Below are 23,039 nucleotides of genomic sequence, written 5' to 3' on the forward strand. Positions count from 1 at the left end.
GGGGGATTTCAATTTCCCAAACATAGACTGGGAAAGCCTGGTTGGGACTACAGAAGCAGAAATAGAAATGGTTGAGATGGCAAACAACTGCTTTCTAAGTCAGTTTGTCGGGGAACCAACCAGAGAGAGCGCATGCCTTGACCTCCTTCTGGCGCTTACTCAAAACACTTTTCAGAAAATACTTGTAATTTTAGTCCTTTACTCTCATGTAGGATAGCACTTTACGTCTTAATATGCTTTTTGCGTTACTTGTACTCATATTCTTTTGATTTCCCCTTTGCTCCATTTCACATAGCCCTTGACTGTGACCTAACATCTTGTCATTTATTGTATTCACTTGTGTAAATTGGAATTTGTAAAATGTATTATGATTTGAATTGCTTTGTATTAAGTAAATCTGAATTTGTAATATTTGATGCTTTGTAATGAACTGTATTTTTGCACTTTGTATTGCGCTTATGTTTTGTAAGTCGCCTGGATAAGGATATCTGCCAATAAATAATAATTTGATATTTTCAAATGACCAAGAACGAGTCAGAGGGACACTAGTTAGAGAAGCAATGGCAAACTGTGATCACAATAAGTCTGCACAAATGTCATTATTTCTAATATCAATATAAAATATTATATAGTTAATATAAAACACTTTCTTCATTATTCCAGTACATAGTCTTCAGCTTTTGATAAGGTTCCACACCAAAGACTGATCCTAACATTGGAAGCTGTAGGCATTCAGGGTAATGTAAGTAGATGGATTATGAACTGGTTGATGTATAGGAAACAGAGGGTGTTGATAAGAGGAGTTAGCTCTAACTGGATTGAGGTTGTTAGTGGAGTTCCACAGGGATCAGTATTAGGGCCTGTGCTTTTTCTAATCTATATTAATGATCTGCACTCTGGGATAGTTAGCAAACTTGTAGAATTTAAAACAAGGGAAGTAATGTTAAGATTGTACAATGCATTAGTTAGACCTCATCTGGAATACTGTGTGCAGTTCTGGGCTCCACACTTCAAGAAAGATATTGCTACTCTAGAGGCAGTTCTGGAACTGAACCTTTTCACCCTGGGGATTGTGGGACACATGGACCCTGGGACACATTCAAGACGGAAAACAGGAGACACTTCTTCACACAGAGTTGTCACAATCTGGAACAAACTCCCCAGCGATGTGGTTGAACCTGAAAATTTGGGAACATTTAAAAATAGACTAGATAGGATCCTTGGATCACTTAGATAATAATGGACACCAAACGAGCATGATGGGTCGAATGGCCTCCTCTCATTTGTAAACTTTCTTATGTGAGGCAAAAGCAATCGGCCTCTCTCCTCCATTTGCCATAATATGTGAAATAACAGCTCCCATGCCATATGGGGATGCATCACTTGCAAGCTTCAGGGGTTTCTTGGTATCGTAATGCACAAGAACCTTGCTATGCAACAGTTGCTGCTTACTCTTCTCAAATGCAGCATCACACTCAGACGTCCAACTAGATTTGTGTCGATAGACAATATTATCGTATATTGACGATGATGACAGTCATCGACGATGACGCACATAATTGACGATAATCTGTTTCATTTGCACTTTTGCATCTGCGGGGGAGCCCATTTTACACTCAGATACTGCCTTATAAGTTCGTTATACATGTATACTACATTCAGCTGAAGTTGTTTTGAATCCATAACTACAAAAAACATTGTGTTTCATAGCAAAAGCATGTTGTTTATAAGATACAATGTAAATGTCTGTTTTTCTCTCTGTCCACTGCATTATGTCCTGTGTGCTCTGGAACAGCACATAATCTGACACCTGCCTTATCAGCTGAGAGTCCCAGGGCTTTCAGAGGGTTTTTGGATTGGCTAGATATTCATAGAGTCATGGTCTGTGATTGGGTAGAAAAATATAAGATCTCTAGGCTGATGACAGATCCATAGCAACGTGTTTTCCATTGGTCAATACCATCCTCATGTTCTGCAGCTGTGCATTACAGCAGCCAGTAAAGATGCAATGTAAACTAGAATGCTAAAGTTTCTGGAGTAACTTTGTCTGCATGTGAAAGTATGTTTGAGTATAATAATAAGCAGTATGTTTCACTGTACATGTAGTAGTGTAGTACGTACAAGATACTACCGTATAGTATAAAAGTGTAATATGGTATAAAACAGTGTATAGTATTTGTTGTACTGTAGTAATAACGATAATACATCACAAAGTAATTCATTATACTATAGTATACAACACTGTACCATAATATGTGTTGTAGAACTTTAGTAATGTAGTATATTACAAGATACTACAGTATAGTGTAGTATCATAGTGTATTATGGTATAATTGTGTACTGTGGTATGTTGTATTACTGTAGTAATATCTATAATGCATCACAAGGTAATGCAGTATACAACACTGTATCATAGTATGTGTTGTAGTACTGTAGTGTACTACAGTATAAAAGTGTAGTGTAGTATATCACAAGCTACTATACAGTATACTGTAGTATAATAGTGCATTATGGTAAAATAGTATAATACAGTATATGTTGTACACTGTAGTAATATATATATATATATATATATATATATATATATATATATATATATATATATATATATATATATATACACAGTGAGGGAAAAAAGTATTTGATCCCCTGCTGATTTTGTACGTTTGCCCACTGACAAAGAAATGATCAGTCTATAATTTTAATGGTAGGTGTATTTTAACAGTGAGAGACAGAATAACAGCAAACAAATCCAGAAAAACGCATTTCAAAAAAGTTATACATTGATTTGCATGTTAATGAAGCATATAAGTATAATAATTTGGCATAGGAGCCTCATTCATATTTTTGTAAAAGTATGCAGTTTAGTAATTGTATATGGCAGGTACGCTCATATTTTTAGTATAGTATGTAAGTTAGTGTAAGTAAATGTAAGTTATTAATAGTAGTAGTAGTAGTAGTAGTAGTAGTAGTAGTAGTAGTAGGAGGAGGAGGAGGAGGAGGAGGAGGAGGAGGAGGAATGGAAGTAGTAGCAATAGTTGTAAATAATATGAATCGCAAAGTTATAAAAAGAGATTGAATAGAGGGCAGTTGAAATGTATTAAGTCAGTACTTACAGAGTGGAAATTGTCAGAGTGGACGTGCTTTATATAGAACACGTCTAATGTGATTTATAACACCATTACTATTACTTGCACTTTAAGGCAGTGCAGACTGGGAAGGGGGCGTGGTTTAATTAGTAAGTGAAACACCGTCTGTTTGTGGCCAGTCGGGTAGGTTTTTTTTCATTCTCTATGTATATATATACTTATATTGTTTGATCGACTATCCTCTGCTGGATTGTGAAGGAAGGGCACTCTAATGTTATATTTGGCACTATTTTGTGCGAACTTTATTTTAAACTATTATTGATATAACGATATAACCTTTATCTCATGACGTGCTCTACACATAGCATTACTATGCGTATATTCAGTTATAGGCATTTTCTAATACTATAAATAAAGGATGGATATGGTCTGACAAACTGTATGATTACGATCTGCTTATATTGACTTATTATGCATTTAAAAGACCGCTATATACCAGTATACATTCAAAAGATTAAGCATTTCAAGTTATATTAAACACATGCATGCAATGTTTTAACGCAGAGCGCAATGGGATATAATGGAGATTAATAGCAGGTTGTCAGGCTCGCAGACTCAGCTGCACTTTTAAACAGCACCGCGCTCACATGTGCGCTAATAATCGGTACTAAAGTCCCATATATACGAGTTTAATGTGCTGTTATTATTATTATTAGTAACCTAAGTGGAATACGTATTAATATATAAAACAGTTAACGAATGTAATTTAGTATATAAGTAGTAGCAGTGAATACATAGTAGTATATAAAACAGTATTATACTGATATAATGTAGTTTTTATGATATGATACAGTATTATATGGGGATATCGTATGGTAAAAGCTTCTTTAAAGCAAGTAAAATCATAATTATATGCTATATTATAATATAGGGAATGAACTGAGACATGTCGGCTTTTTCTAACCAAGTCTTGTAGCACAGTTAACAAGACTGAATAATATGGAATAATAACATGACAAATAATCCGTATTAAAGCCCCGTATGCACACATTGAATATAGTATAATTATTATTAGTAGTAGCAGTGGTATAAGTATTATAATTATACAGTATTTAATACAGAAATTAATAATACAGCTGTGACCACAGTGCAAATCACAGTGCAGCGCGCAAGGCGCAGGGTATACCAGAGACAGAGGAGGAATCGGATGATGGGAATCGAGACCGCTGATTGGCTACTGACTTGGCCATAATTTGCATATTCAACGCTGATTGGCTGCCGGTCTGTCAGTTGGTCTGTGCGCGAGAATCAGTTCCACCATTCAAGTCAATGGGATTTTGGTTTTTTTAAATCGATCATATCTCAATAATTATCGATCGCAGCCGCAGAGAAAGCACAAGCAACTTGAACGGTATCATAATGAACCTCTGTGTAAAGTTTGGTGTCTGTACGTTAACAATTGTAGGAGGTTTAGCAGTCCGGACGAACGGAACGGAAGAATAATAATAAAGCTTTTGTAAGAGAACAAGACCTGCATGTTTTCACATGCAGAATAACAAACCGTACGTGGTTCTTTTCAGCCGAATCTCAGCTACGCGGCAGAAAAAACAGGTCTCTATCACAAATCACTTCCGCATACATTAATACATGCCCTAATTATGGGCAGACCCACCCAATTTCAGTTCAGAGGGTTAAAAGAACGATGTGTCACTTTAAAAAAAGTAACAAACGTGTTCATTCAGTTTTGTTGTTTGTGGACACTATGTGTTAAGTTCGTTATTCATTCGTTTAATATATATACAGGCCCGGAGTGGCCATCGGGAGAATTCCCGGTCGGCTGTTCTGCCCGCTCATAAATTGGGCCGGCAGACTCGCCTGCTTTCTCTTCGTTTTTTCACACACAGAAAAACGCGTATGTGTTAAGTTACTGTTTGACTGATAACTAAGCTAATTACACTAGATTTGAATTTAAAAAAAAGTGCCGTTTTCTGTTGTCAGAGCGCGTATGCGCGCTCTCTCTCTCTCTTTCTCAAACACAAGTGTGTGTACCCAGGTGATTGCCAATGCTGTGGCGTGAGTGGATGGTAAAATGGAGGATAAAATGATGCTAGGAGGAACTGAAAATGCCAGGTTAAGAAAAAGAAAGGCATTGGAGGATGACGCGGCCAAATGTGCCAAACTGACAGATATGTTTTCAAGACGACAAACGAGCACACAGGAACCGAGGTACAGTGACTATAGCAGGGGCATCGCTAGACTTCAGGTTTAGGAGGGCTAAAGCCCCGAATGGGTGGGGGGGCAATGCTGTTATGGTAAATAATCGGAGTACAAATATTATTTTGGAATTGGATCAAAAGTCCTGGGGCTAGTACTAAAAGACTGTGGCAGGTAGCATACATAGAAGGTTTTCAGCAAATACAGAACTTTTCTCAGATTTTGCTTGTCTTGACCCTAAAAACTTTGGCAAATGGGCTCCCTAGCTCAGCTCTCCAAGAAATCAGCAAGTGTCTGCTTAAATTTTATGATAGAGCCACTGTTGGCACATTGCATGCTGAGCTGTCTGGCTTGGCATTTCAGTAGGAGAGACTGAAGAAGTCCCCTCTGGAGGGTTACTTTGTAAGGACAGGTAGCGAGATGCTGGTAGGAGGTTTTCCATTTAGTTATGGATGACGGCTTTGCAGTTTTAATTTTTGAATGCAACCATTTTTTTTCATAATTTTCCAGTTGTATGTTTTGAAGCAGAAATGTTTCATATAATTTATTTCATTATTTTATTGATGATATTGATATTGATAATAATAATAATAATAATATAAAAACAATAGTGCAAAAAGTATATTTCTTACTGCAATACAGTTGGACTCTTTGTAGCAGAAAACTCAGTATGTGATTTGTTATTCATATTTATGGCCATATTTATATTATTCATATTTCTTGTTGAAACATGTCAGAAATAAATATAACAGGATAGTAAGAACAGATCTGTCACTTCATTTATCCAGGTTCCACCACGGTGGGAGGGGGTGGGGCGGGGGTGAGATTGGGGGGTGGGCTGGTCTTGGGCATTAGACTCCGGGGCTGAAAATGGGTCTCACTTAATATCTTAAATGATCATATCACAAGGTTGAAGGACAAAAAGGCGTCCTCTGCGATCATAAAATACTAAATCATTTTACAAACCTAAAATAGCCTACAATCATAAAAACTGTGATAGGAAAACAAATCCCAAATGGATGTTCCTGTTTAAAACAGGATACAAGTAGTCAAACTTAGAATGACACTTTATTCTCGCAGCACTTGCTCATGGAATGACCCTAATTACACCTCAATTAGTGTATTTACAGGAAAAGCTTTACCCATAAGTTTTATATATTTTTCAATATGTCGAAACTAAGAAGTAGGGCCACATAGTTGTTTAACTGTCCGCAGGTGATGCTCTTGCATTGAGGTTCGAAGACCTCGCCAAACAGGTCAGGGACAAAGTTGTGGAGAAGTACAGATCAGGCTTGGGTTATAAAAAAATATCCAAAACTGAACATCCCATGGAGCACCATTGAATCCATTATTAAAAAATGGAAAGAATATGGCACCACAATAAACCTGCCAAGAGAGGGCCACCCACCAAAACTCACGGACCAGGCAAGGAGGGCATTAATCAGAGAAGCAATAATGAGACTAAAAATAACCCTGAAGGAGCTGCAAAGCTCCACAGCAGAGATTGGAGTATCTGTCCATAGGACCACTTTAAGCCATATACTCCACAGTGCTGGGCTTTACAGATTGGCCAGAAAAAAGCTATTGCTTAAAGAAAAAAATAATCAAACACGTTTGCTGTTCGCCAAAAAGCATGTAGGAGACTCCCCAAACATATGGAAGAAGGTACTCTGGTCAGATTAGACTGAAATTGAGTTTTTTGGCCCTCAAGGAAAACGCTATGTCTGGCGCAACCTCAACACCTCTCATCACCCCAAGAACAGCATCCCCACAGTGAATCATGGTGGTGGCAGCATCATGCTGTGGGGATGTTTTTCATTGGCAGGGACTGGGAAACTGGTCAGAATTGAAGGAATGATGGATGGCGCTAAATACAGGGAAATTCTTGAGGGAAACCTGTTTCAGTCTTCCAGAGATTTGAAACTGGGACTGAGGTTCACCTTCCAGCAGGACAATGACCCTAAGCATACTGCTAAAGCAACACTTGAGTGTTTTAAGTGGAAATATTTAGTCTTGGAATGGCCTAGTCAAAGCGCAGACCTCAATCCAATTGAGAAATCTGTGGTATGACTTAAAGATTCCTGTACACCAGCGGAACCCATCCAACTTGAAGGAGCTGGAGCAGTTTTGCCTTGAAGAATGGGCAACAATCCCAGTGGCTAGATGTGTCAAGCTTATAGAGATGTACCCCAAGAGAAGGTGGCTCAGTAGTGAAGATGGCGGCATCACTTACTATTTTGACAGCCAGAAGTCCCGCCCTCCCTACGTACCATAGACCGGAAGGCCCACCTCACCTTCCGGTTACCCGGAACTGGAACTTCTCTCTCCATCCCAGCACCCCCCTGGGTTACCCTTTGACCCTCCCTCCTTATGTACCTTTGAACCGGAACTTCTCTGTCCTTCCCAGCACCCCCCTGGGTTACTCTTTGACCCTCCCTATGTACCTTTGAACTGGAACTCCTCTCTCCTTCCCAGCACCCCTAAATATATATATTATATTTAGTTTATATTGTTTTATGATACTGTTTTAATAAATTAAAAAATAAGAAAAATTAAAGTTTTATATATACACTCACCTAAAGAATTATTAAGAACACCATACTAATACTATGTTTGACCCCCTTTCGCCTTCAGAACTGCCTTAATTCTACGTGGCATTGATTCAACAAGGTGCTGAAAGCATTCTTTAGAAATGTTGGCCCATATTGATAGGATAGCATCTTGTAGTTGATGGAGATTTGTGGGATGCACATCCAGGGCACGAAGCTCCTGTTCCACCACATCCCAAAGATGCTCTATTGGGTTGAGATCTGGTGACTGTGGGGGCCAGTTTAGTACAGTGAACTCATTGTCATGTTCAAGAAACCAATTTGAAATGATTCGACCTTTGTGACATGGTGCATTATCCTGCTGGAAGTAGCCATCAGAGGATGGGTACATGGTGGTCATAAAGGGATGGACATGGTCAGAAACAATGCTCAGGTAGGCCGTGACATTTAAACGATGCCCAATTGGCACGAAGGGGCCTAAAGTGTACCAAGAAAACATCCCCCACACCATTACACCACCACCACCAGCCTGCACAGTGGTAACAAGGTATGATGGATCCATGTTCTCATTCTGTTTATGCCAAATTCTGACTCTACCATCTGAATGTCTCAACAGAAATCGAGACTCATCAGACCAGGCAACATTTTTCCAGTCTTCAACTGTCCAATTTTGGTGAGCTTGTGCAAATTGTAGCCTCTTTTTCCTATTTGTAGTGCAGATGAGTGGTACCCGGTGGGGTCTTCTGCTGTTGTAGCCCATCCGCCTCAAGGTTGTACGTGTTGTGGCTTCACAAATGCTTTGCTGCATACCTCAGTTGTAACGAGTGGTTATTTCAGTCAAAGTTGATCTTTTATCAGCTTGAATCAGTCGGCCCATTCTCCTCTGACCTCTAGCATCAACAAGGCATTTTCGCCCACAGGACTGCCGCATACTGGATGTTTTTCCCTTTTCACACCATTCTTTGTAAAGCCTAGAAATAGTTGTGCGTGAAAACCCCAGTAACTGAGCAGATTGTGAAATACTCAGACCGGCCCGTCTGGCACCAACAACCATGCCATGCTCAAAATTGCTTAAATCACCTTTCTTCCCCATTCAGACATTCAGTTTGGAGTTCAGGAGATTGTCTTGACCAGGACCACACCCCTAAATGCATTGAAGCAACTGCCATGTGATTGGTTGGTTAGATAATTGGATTAATGAGAAATTGAACAGGTGTTCCTAATAATCCTTTAGGTGAGTGTATATGGTTGTATTGTTTTATGATACTGTTTTAGTAAATAAAAAGAGAATAAGAAAATGAAAGTTTTATATTTAATTTGAGGTTATAATGTTTTATGATTCGTTTTTGTAAATAAAAAAATAATAAATATATTTAAGGTTATATAGAGAATGAGAAAATAAAATTTTTAAATACATATATACATATTATTTTAGGTTATATTGATTTATGATACTGTTTTAGTAAATAAAAAGAGAATACGAAAAGTTTTAAATATATATATATATATATTATTTTATTTATATTGTTTTATGATACTGTTTTAGTAAATAAAAAGAGAATAAGAAAATATTTTTTTATATTTTATTTTAGGTTATAATGTTCAATGATTTGTTTTAGTAAATTAAAAAAATAAGAAAAATAAAAGTTTTATATATATATTAGGTTATATTGTATACATTTGAGAAAAATAAAAGTTGTAAATACACATATATATTTTATTTTAGATTATAATGTTTGATTATACTGTTTTAGTAAATTAAAAAATAAGAAAAATAAACTTTTTATATATTTAAGGTTATATTGTTTTATATTTGTTACATTAGTGAATGCTCAAACATAGCCTTAACATGTATCATATTTAAGAATATATTGCATTTAATTTCATTACACAAACATTATATATATATATGTTTTATTTATCAATAGACACTAAAGACATGTACACCAGTTTTCTTAGAGAGACACAGTGAAGCACTATTTGTAAGTACTCATATGTATAAAATAATATATATGTATATATAATATCATTTGTTTGTGCTCAAATGTATAGAATTGATAAAACACACACACACAATGGTGACTTTTATTGTGACAAACAAGCATTTTACAACATGGAACATAGTCAGAAGTAGAAAAAGATACTCCAAAAAATGTTGTACAGATACTTGTAATTAATTTCTGGTTCACAACACCAACATTGGACAGAAAGAAACACTGACCTGTACGGAGTAATGTCATTCCATAACATTTCCAGCATATTCCATATATATTCTATTAAGTCTTGCACTGTTGGCTTCTTTTTCAAAGTTATACCTGATTCTGGCAACAAAGTACATCAGGTATCTATTGTAAATAAAGTGAGAAACACTTAAGTTTATATTCCTTTGAAAATACCTTATTTTTCAAACCTACAAATACATGGTGACAACTGCAAGCATGAAACATATACAAAACACAGAAATAGGGACCACATTGCAAGGATATAATAAGCACAAATGGTATTTTACTGCAAATTTTAAGTTTTGTAAAATTATTTATATAACTTCTAGGAGTAATCTGCAACCTACATAGTGAAAATGCAATCAGTCTTCAGGAAACACATACAGCAGACAGAAATAAGCACAATGTCATATTTATATGACCCAAAACTGCATTCTACTAAACCCTGAAACTCTGAAAAATCACTACAAACTCTATGTTTTGTATAATGGCTTATTTCACAGACACAGAACCAAATAGGCTCACCCTCAACATAGTCCAACACTTACACAAAGTATGATGTAAACTTAAAGGTTTACCAGTAGTACAGGGGTATTATTAATCTATTCATGCAACTTTTAGACACTTGTCTAATACAGAGCTAACAACGGCATTGAGAGCGGGTAGCAGGGCTTAGACAATGCTGTGCGCTGGGGTTTAAAATGACTCTGTAGGCCAGGGCTTCAAAACTTTACCCCATTTTAACATGGTCAAATTAGCCTCCAACCCCTAAAATACTAAGACATGTTTTTTGTATCATATGTATCATGTTGTATTACTATGTACATTAATGTGGTTTATACTTTTGATTTAATTTGACATAATTTTATCATATTTTTAAGTACAAATTCATATATAAATAACAAATACTATATAATTATAGTAATAATAATGCAAAAACATATTAAGCAATCATATTTTTACTTACAAAATAATATATATATATATATATATATATAAAATAACAATATCATAATAATAATTTAAAAACATATTAAACAAAACTCACCCTGACTTTGTCACAACCGCAGGATGGGGAACCTCTGCTGTAGACCCTCATCCACTCTGTCAACAGTTTGTAGGTGACTTGTAACACAAGGGCAGAAACATGAAAACTCAGTCTTGGTGGGGTGTTTCTGTCCAGTGGTCTGATCTGATACAACTTTCTACTACATTTCATATTCTATTAAAATTGAACAAATTAGTAGTTCATAAAAAAAGTGTTAAATCTGCTACTCTTATGAGTGTCTCTACAGCCCCTCATTGCTCCCTTGCATTACAGAGCATGACACGTGCTCTTCACATTGAAATTCACATTCATGTTGATGTAGGACTCGTCAACACAAAAATGTACAAAAATACATGAAATATGTAAACAATACAACCATTAAGAACAGAAACCACTTTCAATCTGACATTTCACAGTATAGAAATTAAATAAATTTGAATTACCTCATGGCTTTCCTCAGGCTCGGAGCCAGGCCCGGTCTTGCCATCAGCGTCAGAAGCTGAGCGCTCTGTGTAAGATTCAGAGTATAGTTCAGCTGTGAGCGGCGGAAAGGGGAAAGGGAGATGCAGAGCAGGCAGAGTGTCTGTGAGACGGGTCTCTGTCCTGCTTGTCCTGCAGAGCCTCTCTTATCTGAAATGGCACTGGACACACCCAAAGCAGCAACGCCCCCAGACAGCAGGTCCTTAAGAGAGGACACTGTCAAATTTAACATTCAATAAAAGTCCACTGTTTTGACCATTTTCAGTTGAATTAATCCTCAGCATCAAATGCATTGAGACCGTACACAGCTTTCAGATGACTTGTACTTTAAGATATGTTGTATATTTAGGATACCCTGTTATTGCTTGAATAAAATGTTATTTTATGAGAGCAGTAAGGAAAAGGGGGAACAAAGATATATAATTGAATTAATAATTTTAAGCACTCTTGCTATTAGAAATAACTAAGATGAAGGCCTAAACTGGCTATCTAGTAACTGTTTAAAAAGAAATGGTTTTCTGTGAGTGTGCTAAAGAATTGAACTTCTCATTTCTGTCATTACAGTGAACTAACTGGAATACGTAGTATACACCTAACAATTGCTTAGAATGAAATGCTTTTCTTTATGAAATGTAAGATGAGTGCTCAGAATAATTAGACATCTATATTTCGACCCGGGCTTGATTATGTTGACAGTTTATGGCTGTGCTTTGCCATTAATCCAGATTTCACCTTGTTCTCTATGGGTTGGTTTCAGAGCATGATTACCACTAGTTTAAGTACATTACTCAGAATATGGCACTCACCATTGTTTGGTATACAAAATGATTTAGCCTGAAGGACAATAAACCATTGGTATATAGTACTATACTAGGTTAGCAAAAGTAATTTACCCATGTACATAAACAACTTACAGTCTGAATTAAACCTTCTTGGCTCTGTCTCACATGTACCAACTTTTAAAATCTCAATTTGACTTACTAGTAAAAGTTACAAAGTGAGAGGGATTTAACCAAAGACAAAGAACTGTCTATTTTTTTAATTAAACCTTAATCATTTTTGCCATTATCAATATGTTGAATACCTCAAATGTGCACATAACAGAAATATTTACACAGAAATGTGTTTCCTTATGAGACTAGTGAAGGCTTTAAAGTGATAATAATAAAAAGAAAGAAATGTGTCAATATTGGTCTCTTAAAGGGAACTGTATAGAAACAAGAGTGAGAGGACAGTGTAGCAGCTTTGGTCTGAAATCTCCTACAGGAAGCCAGACATACAGAGGGACAAAGCTAGCCCATATTACTGTTCACAGAGACAGAAATAATTGCCTTCAAAGTTTCAGTTTCTTTACTACAATTATCAAACAAAGGCCTCCCCTCCTACTTCAAAAGCCTTCGGTGCTAACATGACTAATCATTGTTTTTACACAAAACCATGGTGTTATATCACTTGACGTTCTATGTATATCATGTTTTATCATCATGCCATGTTATGGTTCTTTGTTAGGTGTACATGTGCTAGAAGAATACCTGTGCCAGTCATATATCTCTCTGTGGATAAACCAGTATAAACATGTTTACCTTGACATGTTTTAAAAAAAGATTTCAAGTTGTTGACATTGTTTTAGAACAAAAAATTGTCATCTGAAGATTTCATAACTGAATAACTGTTTTGTTTGAATAGGGTGAAATACTGTACACCCCAAACTGCAATACAGACTAAGATTACAAGAGAGCACAGTAAGTGTAGCATGGCAAAATAATAAAGTACAAAATACTCATTCCATTTAGACAGACAGACAGTAAGATATACATATATTTAAAGGTAAACCATATATACACAATTTAGATAAATAGTTCATGTTTAAGAATGAGATTGTCTAAATGATCAGGACTGAACATTTCTAAGCAGATATAATCCATAGAACAGAAGTGAAATGCTCATGCAATACCACAACATCAAAGTGTGTTTATTTTTTTACTTAATGTACATGTATCAATATAGAGTGAGAAAGTATAGGACTGTTTTAAATAATAAAAAAAAAACACTCTGAGTACTGGGTTTGTAGGCCTGCTACATAAACTAGATCTCTGTGGCTCTGTCGTTGCGGTGTTATGGCCATGCCTGGTTGTAGGGCCTTATCTAGAACGTAGCCATCGCTTGCTACTGATAACCGCATTCAGGGCTCTGCCGTTTCCCACCCAATCTGATAAGTATGTGCTGCCCTTCTCCAGGACACTAATCCAGAGAGAAATCTAAGAATAACAATAAAAGAAGGAATATGTAATCAGACCCGGTTTCATGGCATTTACTACAGAGCAGTTTAATTATTGCCGCCCAATCTTTGTGTGCCATATTCAGTTTACTTATTTTAATAGCACAAATGAGTTGTTTCTATACAGTTCCCTTTAAGAGACCAATATTGACACATTTCTTTCTTTTTATTATTATCACTTTAAAGCCTTCACTAGTCTCATAAGGAAACACATTTCTGTGTAAATATTTCTGTTATGTGCACATTTGAGGTATTCAACATATTGATAATGGCAAAAATGATTAAGGTTTAATTAAAAAAATAGACAGTTCTTTGTCTTTGGTTAAATCCCTCTCACTTTGTAACTTTTACTAGTAAGTCAAATTGAGATTTTAAAAGTTGGTACATGTGAGACAGAGCCAAGAAGGTTTAATTCAGACTGTAAGTTGTTTATGTACATGGGTAAATTACTTTTGCTAACCTAGTATAGTACTATATACCAATGGTTTATTGTCCTTCAGGCTAAATCATTTTGTATACCAAACAATGGTGAGTGCCATATTCTGAGTAATGTACTTAAACTAGTGGTAATCATGCTCTGAAACCAACCCATAGAGAACAAGGTGAAATCTGGATTAATGGCAAAGCACAGCCATAAACTGTCAACATAATCAAGCCCGGGTCGAAATATAGATGTCTAATTATTCTGAGCACTCATCTTACATTTCATAAAGAAAAGCATTTCATTCTAAGCAATTGTTAGGTGTATACTACGTATTCCAGTTAGTTCACTGTAATGACAGAAATGAGAAGTTCAATTCTTTAGCACACTCACAGAAAACCATTTCTTTTTAAACAGTTACTAGATAGCCAGTTTAGGCCTTCATCTTAGTTATTTCTAATAGCAAGAGTGCTTAAAATTATTAATTCAATTATATATCTTTGTTCCCCCTTTTCCTTACTGCTCTCATAAAATAACATTTTATTCAAGCAATAACAGGGTATCCTAAATATACAACATATCTTAAAGTACAAGTCATCTGAAAGCTGTGTACGGTCTCAATGCATTTGATGCTGAGGATTAATTCAACTGAAAATGGTCAAAACAGTGGACTTTTATTGAATGTTAAATTTGACAGTGTCCTCTCTTAAGGACCTGCTGTCTGGGGGCGTTGCTGCTTTGGGTGTGTCCAGTGCCATTTCAGATAAGAGAGGCTCTGCAGGACAAGCAGGACAGAGACCCGTCTCACAGACACTCTGCCTGCTCTGCATCTCCCTTTCCCCTTTCCGCCGCTCACAGCTGAACTATACTCTGAATCTTACACAGAGCGCTCAGCTTCTGACGCTGATGGCAAGACCGGGCCTGGCTCCGAGCCTGAGGAAAGCCATGAGGTAATTCAAATTTATTTAATTTCTATACTGTGAAATGTCAGATTGAAAGTGGTTTCTGTTCTTAATGGTTGTATTGTTTACATATTTCATGTATTTTTGTACATTTTTGTGTTGACGAGTCCTACATCAACATGAATGTGAATTTCAATGTGAAGAGCACGTGTCATGCTCTGTAATGCAAGGGAGCAATGAGGGGCTGTAGAGACACTCATAAGAGTAGCAGATTTAACACTTTTTTTATGAACTACTAATTTGTTCAATTTTAATAGAATATGAAATGTAGTAGAAAGTTGTATCAGATCAGACCACTGGACAGAAACACCCCACCAAGACTGAGTTTTCATGTTTCTGCCCTTGTGTTACAAGTCACCTACAAACTGTTGACAGAGTGGATGAGGGTCTACAGCAGAGGTTCCCCATCCTGCGGTTGTGACAAAGTCAGGGTGAGTTTTGTTTAATATGTTTTTAAATTATTATTATGATATTGTTATTTTATATATATATATATATATATATATATATATATATATATATATATATTATTTTGTAAGTAAAAATATGATTGCTTAATATGTTTTTGCATTATTATTACTATAATTATATAGTATTTGTTATTTATATATGAATTTGTACTTAAAAATATGATAAAATTATGTCAAATTAAATCAAAAGTATAAACCACATTAATGTACATAGTAATACAACATGATACATATGATACAAAAAACATGTCTTAGTATTTTAGGGGTTGGAGGCTAATTTGACCATGTTAAAATGGGGTAAGGTTTTGAAGCCCTGGCCTACAGAGTCATTTTAAACCCCAGCGCACAGCATTGTCTAAGCCCTGCTACCCGCTCTCAATGCCGTTGTTAGCTCTGTATTAGACAAGTGTCTAAAAGTTGCATGAATAGATTAATAATACCCCTGTACTACTGGTAAACCTTTAAGTTTACATCATACTTTGTGTAAGTGTTGGACTATGTTGAGGGTGAGCCTATTTGGTTCTGTGTCTGTGAAATAAGCCATTTTACAAAACATAGAGTTTGTAGTGATTTTTCAGAGTTTCAGGGTTTAGTAGAATGCAGTTTTGGGTCATATAAATATGACATTGTGCTTATTTCTGTCTGCTGTATGTGTTTCCTGAAGACTGATTGCATTTTCACTATGTAGTTTGCAGATTACTCCTAGAAGTTATATAAATAATTTTACAAAACTTAAAATTTGCAGTAAAATACCATTTGTGCTTATTATATCCTTGCAATGTGGTCCCTATTTCTGTGTTTTGTATATGTTACATGGTGACAACTGCAAGCATGAATTTGTAGGTTTGAAAAATAAGGTATTTTCAAAGGAATATAAACTTAAGTGTTTCTCACTTTATTTACAATAGATACCTGATGTACTTTGTTGCCAGAATCAGGTATAACTTTGAAAAAGAAGCCAACAGTGCAAGACTTAATAGAATATATATGGAATATGCTGGAATGTTATGGAATGACATTACTCCGTACAGGTCAGTGTTTCTTTCTGTCCAATGTTGGTGTTGTGAACCAGAAATTAATTACAAGTATCTGTACAACATTTTTTGGAGTATCTTTTTCTACTTCTGACTATGTTCCATGTTGTAAAATGCTTGTTTGTCACAATAAAAGTCACCATTGTGTGTGTGTGTGTTTTATCAATTCTATACATTTGAGCACAAACAAATGATATTATATATACATATATATTATTTTATACATATGAGTACTTACAAATAGTGCTTCACTGTGTCTCTCTAAGAAAACTGGTGTACATGTCTTTAGTGTCTATTGATAAATAAAACATTATATATATATAATGTATGTGTAATGAAATTAAATGCAATATATTCTTAAATATGATACATGTTAAGGCTACGTTTGAGCATTCACTAATGTAACAAATATAAAACAATATAACCTTAAATATATATAAAAAGTTTATTTTTCTTATTTTTTAATTTACTAAAACAGTATAATCAAACATTATAATCTAAAATAAAATATATATGTGTATTTACAACTTTTATGTTTCTCAAATGTATACAATATAACCTAATATATATATAAAACTTTTATTTTTCTTATTTTTTAATTTACTAAAACGAATCATTAAACATTATAACCTAAAATAAAATATAAAAAAATATTTTCTTATTCTCTTTTTATTTACTAAAACAGTATCATAAAACAATATAAATAAAATAATATATATATATTTAAAACTTTTCGTATTCTCTTTTTATTTACTAAAACAGTATCATAAATCAATATAACCTAAACTAATATGTATATATGTATTTAAAAAAAATATTTTCTCATTCTCTATATAACCTTAAATATATGATTTCTTATTTTTTAATTTACTAAAACAGTATCATAAAACAATATAACCTTAGAAGTATTTATGTATTGAATTTTTTTCTTATTTTTTAAATTACTAAGTATCATAAAACAATATAACCTAATATATATATATATATATATATATATATATATATATATATATATTCTCTTTTTATTTACTGAAACAGTATCATAAAACATAACCTAAAATATATAAAACTTTTATTTTCTTATTTTTTAATTCACCAACACAGTATCATAAAACAATATAACCTTTAAAACACAGTTTATGCTATTAAACATTACACCTCCAACACCAGCAGGGTGAGGTGCCCTTGGACACTCACCATGATGGATGTCACCTTAACAAAATGGCTACCATCTTACCAGATGACCTATGACCTTACAAATGGCCGATATCAGCCAAGATGGCTGACAGGGAGGGTCAAAGGGTAACTCAGGGGGTGCTGAGAAGGAGAGAGGAGTTCCGGTTCAAAGGTACATAGGGAGGGTCAAAGAGTAACCCAGGGGGGTGCTGGGAAGGAGAGAGAAGTTCTGGTTCAAAGGTGGCGGTAACCGGAAGGTGAGGTGGGCCTTCCGGTCTATGGTACATAGGGAGGGCGGGACTTCCGGCTGTCAAAATAGTAAGTGATGCCACTATCTTCACTACTTGGCTCTACAAAGTATTGACTTTGGGGGGGGGGTGAGTAGTTATGCACACTCACGTTTTCAGATTTTTTTTTTGTCTTATTTCTTGTTTGTTTCACAATAAAAAATATTTTGCATCTTGAAAGTGGTAGGCATGTTGTATAAATCAAAAGATACAACCCCCCCCAAAAAAACTATTTTAATTCCAGGTTGTAAGGCAACAAAATAGGAAAAATGCAAAGGGGGGTGAATACTTTCGCAAGGCACTGTATATCAGTGCTAGACTTCCTTGCACAAAGCCATAGCAGATCCTTGAGCCATCCTGCTATATGTTGTCGATTACCTTTTATCCCCAAACAACGACTAATTTATGGGAAGTATTGTCGTATGTTATTGTATCGATGTGTATGTAATGTTGTTGTCCTATAAGTTCTTAAATTCGGAAACAGGGAAATATTACTTATTTTGTGAAAAACAGGGAAACAGAAATAAGGAATGAGTAATCATTACTTATTTATTGATAAAACTAGAAACAGAAATCACAAAAATTAACAATTACTTATTTCATAAACCAGGAATCAGAGATATGGAATGAGCCTGTTACTTATTTTTTGGAAACCATGGTTCAGAAGTAAGAAATAAGGTACCATTACTTATTTTGTTGAAAAACTGAAAACAGGAATATGAAATAAGTATCCTTTATTTCTTTCTTGAAAAACAGGGGAAATGTAAAAAATAAGTAGGCTAATTACTTATTAAAAAAAAAAAAGAAATAAGGAATGAGTAACCATTTTGAATAACAATCAAATGAAACTTTTATAACACAAGAGTCCTGTCTACATACCGAATAAGTGAGAGTAATCTATGCCAGCATTGTAAGTGCATTCTTCAGTTGAAGCTGTCCTGTTTCTCTTAGATTGTTTTTTTCTTATTTTACCTGTTGCTTTACATTCCAGAAAATAAAAGTGCACTTTTTTAAGGAGGAATCATCAATATCAATGAATATTAACATATGAAAAAGGTAATTAGATGTATCAATTCTGTGCAAAGTGAGTACAGCCGTTTTTGATTTACATGAAAGAGCAGTAATTTTAGGCTGCCAGATTGTGGAAAGCTGCATTTACTTTGTACATTTACAAAATTTGAGAGTGTAGGTATGAGAGTGATGACTAGGCTAGATGGGCATCCCTGTTTATGACTCTTGATTCTGAAAGCTTTCATGAGTGACTTTTAAGGTGTCTGTTAGCTGCTGGTGTAAGTATGGGTAGAACTAAGACCTTTTTTTTTTATCGTGTCCATGTGTGAGTACATATATGTTGATCTTTGCATTTGAGATGAGAATCTGGCCTCATGTGGAGTAATGTGAAAAATATGAATACTGGATCTTTAGACAAACCTTACATAAGAAAAGTGGCTAGGCTAAAATTAACCAAATTGCTACTATTTCTAAAGTAAATGCCGCATCTTGCAATTAGTCCAAGTCTTCTGTTTAAGCTATCCATCACCTCTCAAGAATGCTAATTTAATTATGGTGGAAAGACTACAGGGAGAAAGTAAGAGAAATTACAATACAGTTAACTGCACCGCAAGCGGATCTGTTTCTTGCTGTATCAGCAAATCTGTTGCCAAGGCAACTCCAGTCTGGAGCTCTTTGCTGCAAGAACAATTCTCCAGTTCACTTCATGCTGTGACTTTCTCCTTCTCCTCCATTTTATTTTAGTTAGTTTGTTGTGTATTTGGTTGATTGTATATATTTTGGTGTTGGTTTGATTTCATACATACATCTGTGTTTTGTCCTGTACCCATCAAGTTTACAAATTGACTATTAAAGGGATACTTAGGTATTTTGCATTTTAGCCTGATTGCTTACTTACCCAGAGTCATACGAATCCATGAAAACCTTTTTTAATTGTGTGCGTCTAGTTGAATTTTTCATTTTGTTAGCTTAGCACGATTGCTGTAAGTCAATGGTCGCAAAATGCAGACTCTCAAAAACCAGCCAATACCTTTTAAATACTCAAAAGCTGGGTGGATAGCACATTTGTACATTAAGTATTCTATACAAGTCTATACAAAATCTAAAGTAATTATTTAATTAGTTTAGCACAACTGACGGTCAATGGTTGCAAAATGCTGACTCTCAAAACAAAAGGCTAATAGACCTTTTAAATACTCAAAAGCTTGGCTGTTTGTCATTTGTATTCTTACAATACTATAAATAGTAAATTAATAGTTAAATTAGTTAGTTAATGTACTGGTAATCGTAAGAAATTCGTTTCCATGTACTTCCTTATTGGGACTACTTTCGGTTCTGCCTCAGCTCTGTGTGTTTTTATGAATGGACAGCGAGGATTTCCTTGCACCTGCCTTATAACAGCTGATGAAATGTATAGTTCAGTGAGATAGAATACTTTTAAGCATATTCATCTAATTACTTTAGATTTTGTATAGATTTGTATAGAATACTTAATGTACAAATGTGCTATCCACCCAGCTTTTGAGTATTTAATTGCCGTTTTTTGAGAGTCTGCATTTTGTGACCCTTGACTTACAGCAATGATGTTAAGTTTATGAAATGAAAAATTCGAATTTCTTCAAACTCGACACCCGGATTTGTATGACTCTGGGTGAGTAAGCAATCAGACTAAAATGCTAAAATACAGAAGTATCCCTTTAAGCATGTTTAGAATGAATGTGTAAACCTGAAAATAATTTCTGCAAGTGTTTTCATATTGAACGGGCAGGCCAAAATCAGCTGTAGAAAAATACACTTTTTTCACCTTCATTGAAAATGTTCACAAAGGTGCCGTACAATATCAAACAATAACAACATCAACCAGTTAGAATCCTTTTTAAAATTTGTTTTTGAGTGTCCAAATTAGGTGTCCAGGACCTCAGAATTAAACTGATGAATGTTTCAGATGTTTCTGTGTCAGTTTGCTGGTGCTTACTATGCAGCAATCCCATCCGGAAACACAATAACTAATAAGGACAATGCAGATGACATGAGCTGCTCCTCTTAATGGATGCAGATGTGACAGTAGAGAAGAAAGACCTGAAACAGTATATAGATTTATTACACCTTAAGGAGGTTTTTATATGATTAAACACACAGGCCGCAGGGACACAGTCACTCCTATTGATTCGGCACACTTTTTGAATGGGAAGGAGAAAAAGGTTAAGGTGCATAATGGAACTTGACACTAATTACTCATTAAAGGAGAAAAGAGAAAGCTCGGTGTAGGGTGTTATATTTTGTAACTGAGTGCTTATTCTCCTTCCATGTAAAAAAGGGGGGGGGGGGGGGGGCAAACCTCAAGTCAATATGATTGCAGGTCTTTTGAATCATTTTGCCGGTGTTGACAGACCCAGTTCAATTAGCTTTCAGCTTGTTATTCATCAAGTTGCTATGGCAGGATCAACATTTGTCTTTTTCTTTTTTTCCCTCCCCCCATAGCAACTGATTTGCAGATCTGTCTCATATTGCATATTGTAGACCAGGAAAACTAGATGCTGGATTGTAAACAGACAGCTTGTTTAAAAATGGTCTTAGAATGGGGATTAGAAATTTAGTTTGATGTGCTTTGGTTTCGGTGTGTAAGAATTTTTGACAATGACACACTCAGCATTCTCTGCTACAAAAGACTGAGGCAACACTGAGATGTGTGTGTGCCTGGCTGTGTGTGTATATCCATCTTCATTACTTTTCCTTTCAGTTATCCCTCCCTAGACAACCTTCTCTTGCTTTGCTGATTTGTTTGTTAGTGTATGTGTTTGTATATGTTGGGGGTTATTGAAATGCTTTGTTTTATGTTGATTATAACATGGTCTAGGGTTTGAGCCCCATATTCGCATATACTTGGCAATCTGTCTGGGAAGCCAGTGTGATGACACATGGCAATGTGCAGTCATTCATGGTTCTGATTTATTAACAAAGAAAATAATGTAGACCACAAACAGCAGCCTAGTTATTCTAGGCACAACTCTTGTATACATTAATTTGTAGAATGATCTGAGGCTTCTGTCTGCCTTAGTGTTCTTCATGCTAATCCATATACAATGCATCCTACCATGGATGCAGACTTCGAGGTGATAATTATTATTATTATTATGTATTATTTAGAAGACACCCCTACAAAGGGCGTCCTAAACTTTTCACAGGAAACATATTCAAAGCATTACAAATTCCAGTACAAAATACAATATACAATAAGCATACATCCTAGTACAAATGAGCTAACAAGTGCAGACAAAATACAGTTAAAACCCAGGTATGTGCTAAAGGGTGGGTAAGGCATAGAAAAAGTTACAGTAAAATTATTGAAATTCTAACAATATGTAATCAGAAGCCCGAGAGAGCATAGTTTATTTTCTAAAAAAAGGTGCAGCAGCAAGAATGCTGAACAGCCCAAGAGAATAGGCTGCTGTTTTACAGGCGCAGTCTTAAAGCAGATAGGCATGGGTTGGTAGATGTTGTTTGACTGTGTTTGCTCCTTAGGCTTCAGAGAATAGGAAAACTCCTGCTAATAACTTTGGTTCCAGGAGGTGTTACCTAAAGGTGTGGACTTAAACGCTGTGTGACATGAGAAGCATGTGCCCCCATGTGATGGGCACCTTGCACCTGGACTGCTGACCTGATGGTACTGCCTGTTCCATGGATCTTATTCAGTTGTTGTTACTCCTTCTCGATCTGGTTGCTGCCTGTCATCAAATAAGCTGTTTCATTCTAATGCTTTTCTGGGAGCAAGCAGAAGTTGATCTCAGGGTAACCTTA

The 23,039-nt window shown here is 35.4% G+C and overlaps 1 protein-coding gene and 2 long non-coding RNA genes across 3 annotated transcripts in view; 2 read left to right on the plus strand and 1 right to left on the minus strand.

Annotated features, from left to right (window-relative positions):
- The window catches only part of dtx1 (deltex 1, E3 ubiquitin ligase), a 193,872-nt gene that overhangs the window by 40,921 nt on the left and 129,912 nt on the right, over window positions 1–23,039 (plus strand). The gene's annotated exons all lie outside the window — the stretch shown is intronic.
- Window positions 9,903–11,715, minus strand: LOC136712384 (uncharacterized). The gene is made up of 3 exons (XR_010804827.1): window positions 11,566–11,715; window positions 11,123–11,199; window positions 9,903–10,197 (listed from the first exon to the last, which is right to left on the minus strand). It is a non-coding gene; the product is annotated as an uncharacterized LOC136712384 (long non-coding RNA).
- Window positions 15,102–16,935, plus strand: LOC136712383 (uncharacterized). Its single transcript, XR_010804826.1, has 3 exons — window positions 15,102–15,251; window positions 15,618–15,694; window positions 16,642–16,935. It is a non-coding gene; the product is annotated as an uncharacterized LOC136712383 (long non-coding RNA).

This window comes from Amia ocellicauda, chromosome 17 (genome assembly GCF_036373705.1).
Source record: "Amia ocellicauda isolate fAmiCal2 chromosome 17, fAmiCal2.hap1, whole genome shotgun sequence".
NCBI lineage: Eukaryota > Metazoa > Chordata > Actinopteri > Amiiformes > Amiidae > Amia > Amia ocellicauda.